This window comes from Aegilops tauschii, chromosome 3 (assembly GCF_002575655.3).
Source record: "Aegilops tauschii subsp. strangulata cultivar AL8/78 chromosome 3, Aet v6.0, whole genome shotgun sequence".
Taxonomy (NCBI): domain Eukaryota; kingdom Viridiplantae; phylum Streptophyta; class Magnoliopsida; order Poales; family Poaceae; genus Aegilops; species Aegilops tauschii.
The window spans coordinates 90025112-90032320 of NC_053037.3; positions in this window are offsets into that span (position 1 = coordinate 90025112).

A 7209-nucleotide genomic window follows, 5' to 3' on the forward strand; every position below is an offset into this window, starting at 1 on the left:
GACTTGGGTTTCTTTACTTGAGCAGCAACTTGCTTGCCGTTCTTCTTGAAGTTCCCCTTCTTCCCTTTACCCTTTTTCTTGAAATTGGTGGGTTTGTTAACCATCAACACTTGATGCTCCTTCTTGATTTCTACCTCCGCAGCCTTTGGCATCGCGAAGAGCTCGGGAATTGTCTTATCCATCCCTTGTATATTATAGTTCATCATGAAGCTCTTGTAGCTTGGTGGCAGTGATTGAAGAATTCTGTCAATGACACTATCATCTAGAAGATTAACTCCCAGTTGAATCAAGTGATTGTTATACCCAGACATTTTGAGTATATGCTCCTCCATCTTGCAGCTGTAGAACTTATTGGAGACTTCATATCTCTCAATCCGGGCATTCTCTTGAAATATTAACTTCAACTCCTGAAACATCTCATATGCTCCATGACGTTCAAAACGTCGTTGAAGTCCCGGTTCTAAGCCGTAAAGCATGGCACACTAAACTATCGAGTAGTCATCAGCTTTGCTCTGTCAGACGTTCATAACATCTGGCGTTGCTCCTGCGGCGGGTTTGGCACCTAGCGGTGCTTCCGGGACGTAATTCTTCAGTGTAGCAATGAGGATAATCCTCAAGTTACGGACCCAGTCCGTGTAATTGCTACCATCATCTTTCAACTTTGCTTTCTCAAGGAACGCATTAAAATTCAACAGAACAACAGCATGGGCCATCTATCTACAACAACATAGATATGCAAAATACTATCAGGTACTAAGTTCATGATAAATTAAAGTTCAATTAATCAAATTACTTAAGAACTCCCACTTAGATTGACATCCCTCTAATCATCTAAGTGATCACGTGATCCATATCAACTAAATCATGTCCGATCATCACGTGAGATGGAGTAGTTTTCAACGGTGAACAACACTATGTTGATCATATCTACTATATGATTCACGCTCGACCTTTCGGTCTCAGTGTTCGGAGGCCATATCTGCATATGCTAGGCTCGTCAAGTTTAACCCGAGTATTCTGCGTGTGCAAAACTGGCTTGCACCCGTTGTATGTGAACGTAGAGCTTATCACACCCGATCATCACGTGGTGTCTCGGCACGACGAACTTTCGCAGCGGTGCATACTCAGGGAGAACACTTATAGCTTGAAATTTAGTGAGAGATCATCTTATAATGCTACCGTCGATCTAAGCAAAATAAGATGCATAAAAGATAAACATCACATGCAATCAATATAAGTGATATGATATGGCCATCATCATCTTGTGCCTTTGATCTCCATCTCCAAAGCATCGTCATGATCACCATCGTCACCGGCGCGACACCTTGATCTCCATCGTAGCATCGTTGTCGTCTCGCCAACTATTGCTTCTACGACTATCGCTGCCGCTTAGTGATAAAGTAAAGCAATTACATGGCGATTGCATTTCATACAATAAAGCGACAACCATATGGCTCCTGCCAGTTGTCGATAACTCGGTTACAAAACATGATCATCTCATACAATAAAATTTAGCATCATGTCTTGACCATATCACATCACAGCATGCCTTGCAAAAACAAGTTAGAAGTCCTCTACTTTGTTGTTGCAAGTTTTACGTGGCAGCTACGGGCTGAGCAAGAACCGTTCTTACCTACGCATCAAAATCACAACGATATCTCGTCAAGTATGTGTTGTTTTAACCTTCTCAAGGACCGGGCGTAGCCACACTCGATTCAACTAAAGTTGGAGAAACTGACACCCGCCAGCCACTTGTGTGCAAAGCACGTCGGTAGAACCAGTCTCGCGTAAGCGTACGCGTAATGTCGGTCCGGGCCGCTTCATCCAACAATATCGCCGAATCAAAGTATGACATGCTGCTAAGTAGTATGACTTGTATCGCCCACAACTCACTTGTGTTCTATTCGTGCATATAACATCTACGCATAAACCTAGCTCGGATGCCACTGTTGGGGAACGTAGTAATTTCAAAAAAAATCATACGCACACGCAAGATCATGGTGATGCATAGCAACGAGAGGGGAGAGTGTCGTCCACGTACCCTCATAGACCGTAAGCGGAAGCGTTATGAGAACGCGGTTGATGTAGTCGTACGTCTTCACGATCCGAGCGATCCAAGTACCGAACGCACGGCACCTCCGAGTTCAGCACACATTCAGCTCGGTGACGTCCCACGAACTCCGATCCAGCAGAGCTTCGAGGGAGAGTACGTCCCACGAACTCCGATCCAGCAGAGCTTCGAGGGAGAGTTCCGTCAGCACGACGGCGTGATGACGGTGATGATGATGCTACCGACGCAGGGCTTCGCCTAAGCACTGCTACGATATGTCCGAGGTGGATTATGGTGGACGAGGGCACCGCACACGGCTAAAAGATCAACTGATCAACTTGTGTCTCTGGGGTGTCCCCCTCCCCTATATATAAAGGAGTGGAGGAGGGGGGAGGGTTGACCCTCCTATGGTGCGCCCTGGAGGAGTCCTACTCCCACCGGGAGTAGGACCCCCCTTCCCTAGTTGGGCTAGGAGAGAAGGAAGGGGGAGAGAGGGAGGAAGGAAAGGGGGGCGCCGCCCCCCTCCTAGTCCAATTCGGACCAGAGGGAGAGGGGGCGCGCGGCCTGCCCTGGTCTCCTCTCTCTCTCTCTCCACTATGGCCCAATAAGGCCCATACACTTACCGGGGGGTTCCGGTAACCTCCCGGTACTCCGGTAAAATCCCGATTTCACCCGGAACCATTTCGATGTCCAAATATAGGCTTCCAATATATCGAGCTTTATGTCTCGACCATTTCGAGACTCCTTGTCATGTCCGTGATCATATCCGGGACTCCTAACTACCTTCAGTTCATCAAAACACATAAACTCATATTACCTATCGTCACCGAACGTTAAGCGTGCGGACCCTACGTGTTCGAGAACTATGTAGACATGACTGAGACACGTCTCCGGTCAATAACCAATAGCGGAACCTGGATGCTCATATTGGCTCCTACATATTTTACGAAGATCTTTATCGGTCAAACCGCATAACAACATACGTTGTTCCCTTTGTCATCGGTATGATACTTGCCCGAGATTCGATCGTCGGTATCCCAATACCTAGTTCAATCTCGTTACTGGCAAGTCTCTTTACTCGTTCCGTAATACATCATCCCGCAACTAACTCATTAGTTGCATTGCTTGCAAGGCTTATAGTGATGTGCATTACCGAGAGGGCCCAGAGATACCTCTCCGACAATCGGAGTGACAAATCCTAATCTCGATCTAGGCCAACCCAACAAGTACCTTCGGAGACACCTGTAGAGCACCTTTATAATCACCCAGTTACATTGTGACATTTGGTAGCACACAAAGTGTTCCTCCGGTATTCGGGAGTTGCGTAATCTCATAGTCATAGGAACATGTATAAATCATGAAGAAAGCAATAGCAATATACTAAACGATCAAATACTAAGCTAACGGAATGGGTCAAGTCAATCACATCATTATCTAATGATGTAATCCCGTTAATCAAATAACAACTCATGTCTATGGCTAGGAAACTTAATCATCTTTGATTCAACGAGCTAGTCAAGTAGAGGCATACTAGTGACACTTAGTTTGTCTATATATTCACACATGTACTAAGTTTCTGGTTAATACAATTCTAGCATGAATAATAAACATTTATCATGATATAAGGAAATATAAATAACAACTTTATCATTGCCTCTAGGGCATATTTCCTTCAGGTGGATCAATCTTGCGTTCGTGGCGGCGGCGGAACGAGCGCCGTGAGATCGGGTGGGCTTGCTCCTGGTAATCTCAATTTTGTTAATAGCAAGTGGTCAATTTAGTGTTCATTGGCAACAAAAAAAGTGAATAATATCTTTTTTTCGAGAGTACGCAAATTGCGTACCTTAGCTTTATAGAAGAGAGAAAACAATGTACAAGAGTGTTATGTGCACAACCAATAGTCACAAGCCGACCAAGGCCACGCAAAACTCCAACTCCACACACTACGTTAACTCCTCACAAAATGGTTTCAACTCCACGCCCTCTCACTATCGCCCAAGTGCGAAGCTCATCTAGAATCTTATTTACAAGATCCGTAACCGACATTGGTGTGGCGACGAGCGGAAAACACGATCATTCCTTTGCTTCCATAAGTGCCAACACACTAGCATCACCAAACTATCAAAAGCTTTGCGGTTTTCCTTGTCAAGTCCTTTTCGGGTATTGCCCCACCATGATTCCAAATTGTCGTTTGCCACCGGTGCTAGGGCAGGAACAGTCCTCGTGCTGGATAAGATCTTGTGCCACACTTGACGCGAGTAGACGCACTGGACTAGTAGATGATCCACGTTATCCTCCTCCTGGACACATAGGTAACATGGCGAGGGGTTATCATGCAACCCATGCCGAAGCCTCCGATCGGAAGTCCATATTCTATGCACATGAAGATCTTGCAAAGTGAGGGGTGCCCAGCACTTCCATATACACCTCGCATAGGTCACCTTGATCGCACATTTGAAGAGCATTTGGTGAGCAGAGGCCAAAGTGTATACTTGCTTGGAATTCCAGGGCCAAACTGCCTCATCTCGCTCATTGGTATTAAGCTGCGCGGTAATAGCGATCTCCTAGAGCCTGATAAATTGAACTAGCTCCTCCGTGGAAAGATCGTCTGAGATATCTGAGGTCCAGCGGTGGTTGAGTAGCCCATCGTGCACTGTCCACTTGTTCATTGTTTGCGTGCGAACCTTGCCCCAGATGTTCGGAGTAATCTCCCTGGCTATCACACCTCCCATCCATCTGTCTTTCCAAAACAACACCTTATTTCCGTCCCCAAGTTTCCAATGAACCAGACTATCAAAGGCCGCCTGTACTTGTGGATCCTTGGCCATCGGGAGCCCATGCCATGGTCGGCTTGAATCAGTACGCCTAAGCCACTCCCAACGCAATCTTAAGGCCAGGCCTTGACGGTTTAGGTCTAGCAGCCCGAGTCCACCTAGCTCCTTGGGCATGCACACTCTTTGCCAGGCCACTAGGCACTTCCCTCCATGGATCGCTTCTGATCCTTACCAAAAAAACACTTTGCAATGCTTGTTCACTTGCTTGATAGCCCATTTGGGAGCATCTGCTATAGTAAGATGGTGAGTGGGGCGCGCCATCACCACATCATGCACAAGCACCAGTCGTCCTGCTTTAGTGATAAGCCCCTTCTGCCAGCCTGGCATGAAGTTAAGCACACTGTCCACTACTGGTTGCCACTCCGAGCGCGTCAATTGCGATATTGAGAGTTGTAGCCCCAACTACTTGTAGGGAAAGGACTCCATGCTCCACAACATTGCACCCTAAACCAGCTCCTTCTCGCCATCCTCATCTCTGATCATGATAGCCATAGATTTTGCATAGTTGATGTGTAGTCCCGATGCATTCCCAAAAATGTGTGGTGCTTCCTTGACGAACCTAAGATACGAAACGGTGGGCCTGACGAATAGGACGACATCGTCCGCATAGATAGAAAGCCGTTGCATGGGAGTACAGCCCGACATTCTACTCAACATGCCACACTCCTGGGCTCTTGTGATGAGGGACGTGAGGACATCCATGGCAATGACAAATAGTAGCGGCGAGACCGGGTCTCCCTGCCGTAGCCATTGAGCGTGTGAGAACTTTTGCCCCGCATGTCCATTAACCACCACTCGAGAAGAGGCCGTCGAGAGTAAGGTCGCTATCCAAGACAGCCATGTATCCTAAAACCCCTTGGCACGTAGAACCTCAAATAAGAAAGTCCAAGACAAAGTGTCGAATGCTCGCAAGATATCCAACTTTAGCATGACGCCTTTCGCTCTCCGGCGATGGAGGGATCGAGCCACCTGTCTGACGAGCATAAAATTGTCATGTAGATTCCTCCCCTTGATGAACGCCGTTTGATTGGCTTGGACAAGCTCATTCATACGTGGCCGCAATCTGTTTGCGAGAAGCTTGGAGCCGATCTTGGGCAAGCTGTGAACTAGGCTAATGGGTCGGAAGCCCCCCACACGGCACGCGCCAGCCTTTTTGGGAATAAGCGTGATCAGGGCTTGATTCAGTCGTCCAAAACCACGGCCATTGCCTAGAAACAGATAGTGGATGGCTGCCATCAGGTCTCCTTTGATGATACTCCACGCCTTCTGAAAGAAAATGCCAATAAAACCGTCCGGCCCTAGTGCACGATCCGCTGGCATCTCTTTGATCGTGGCCCACACCTCATCCTCCGTGAACAACACGTCATGATCAACCAAGTTGATAGGATGGATCTCAAGGAAATCCAAGTCGATAGTGTTCTCACGCCCTCTTGCCGTTCCCAGTAAGTCTTTATAGGTTTGGAAAAAAAATTGCTCCTTGCCGAGCTGGTCCGTAATTAGATTTCCGTCGTGCATGATTGCCGGGATGAAGTTTTTCATCTTTCTTCCATTAGCCACAAGGTGAAACAGCTTGGTACTCGCGTCACCCTCCTGTAGCCATCTTATGCGCGACCTTTGCCTAGCAATCGTACGCTCGAGCGAGGCCAGGCCCAGAGCTACGAGTTAAGCGTTCTGTGCAACCACCTCTCCCCTACCATGAGCATGCGTCTTTCCTGTGCCACGTCAAGCTGGAAGATGATCCAGTTAGCCATCGCAATCTGTAGCTTGACGTTGCCGATCCTCTTTTGTCGCCAGGCAGTCAGGTACCGAGCAGTGTTCCTGAGCAGCACGTCAAGTCGTTTGAAGGAATCTCGCACGTTAGGGTCACAAACCCAAGCCTCCTTGACCGCATCCTCAAATCCGTCAAGCCTAGTCCAGAACACTTCAAATCTGAAACGTTGTTGCAGGTGTATGTGCTCATTCAAGGCAAGGTGCAACGGGCAGTGATCCGAGGCCGACGTTGTGACGCCCGGATAATAAAGCTACAGTAACCCTCTACTAATGATGCCACGTCACCTCGGTTATTGTTGTTAATCTCACGTTAGTTCGAAACCGATTCTAATTCAAATCCAAAATCAAGCAAACAATAAAAGTTTTCAAATATTAAAATTAAATTGTTCGGAGTGAACCAAATATTGCATAGATAATTATGGTGGAGAAACCACACCTTTATAAAATGTTTAAATAATATGAGATGAATAAAACAGCAGCAAAATAATTATTTAAAAAACCTTTTGTAATTAATAAAATGTCAAACTAATTTATTGAGGACTGGACATTTGAGTA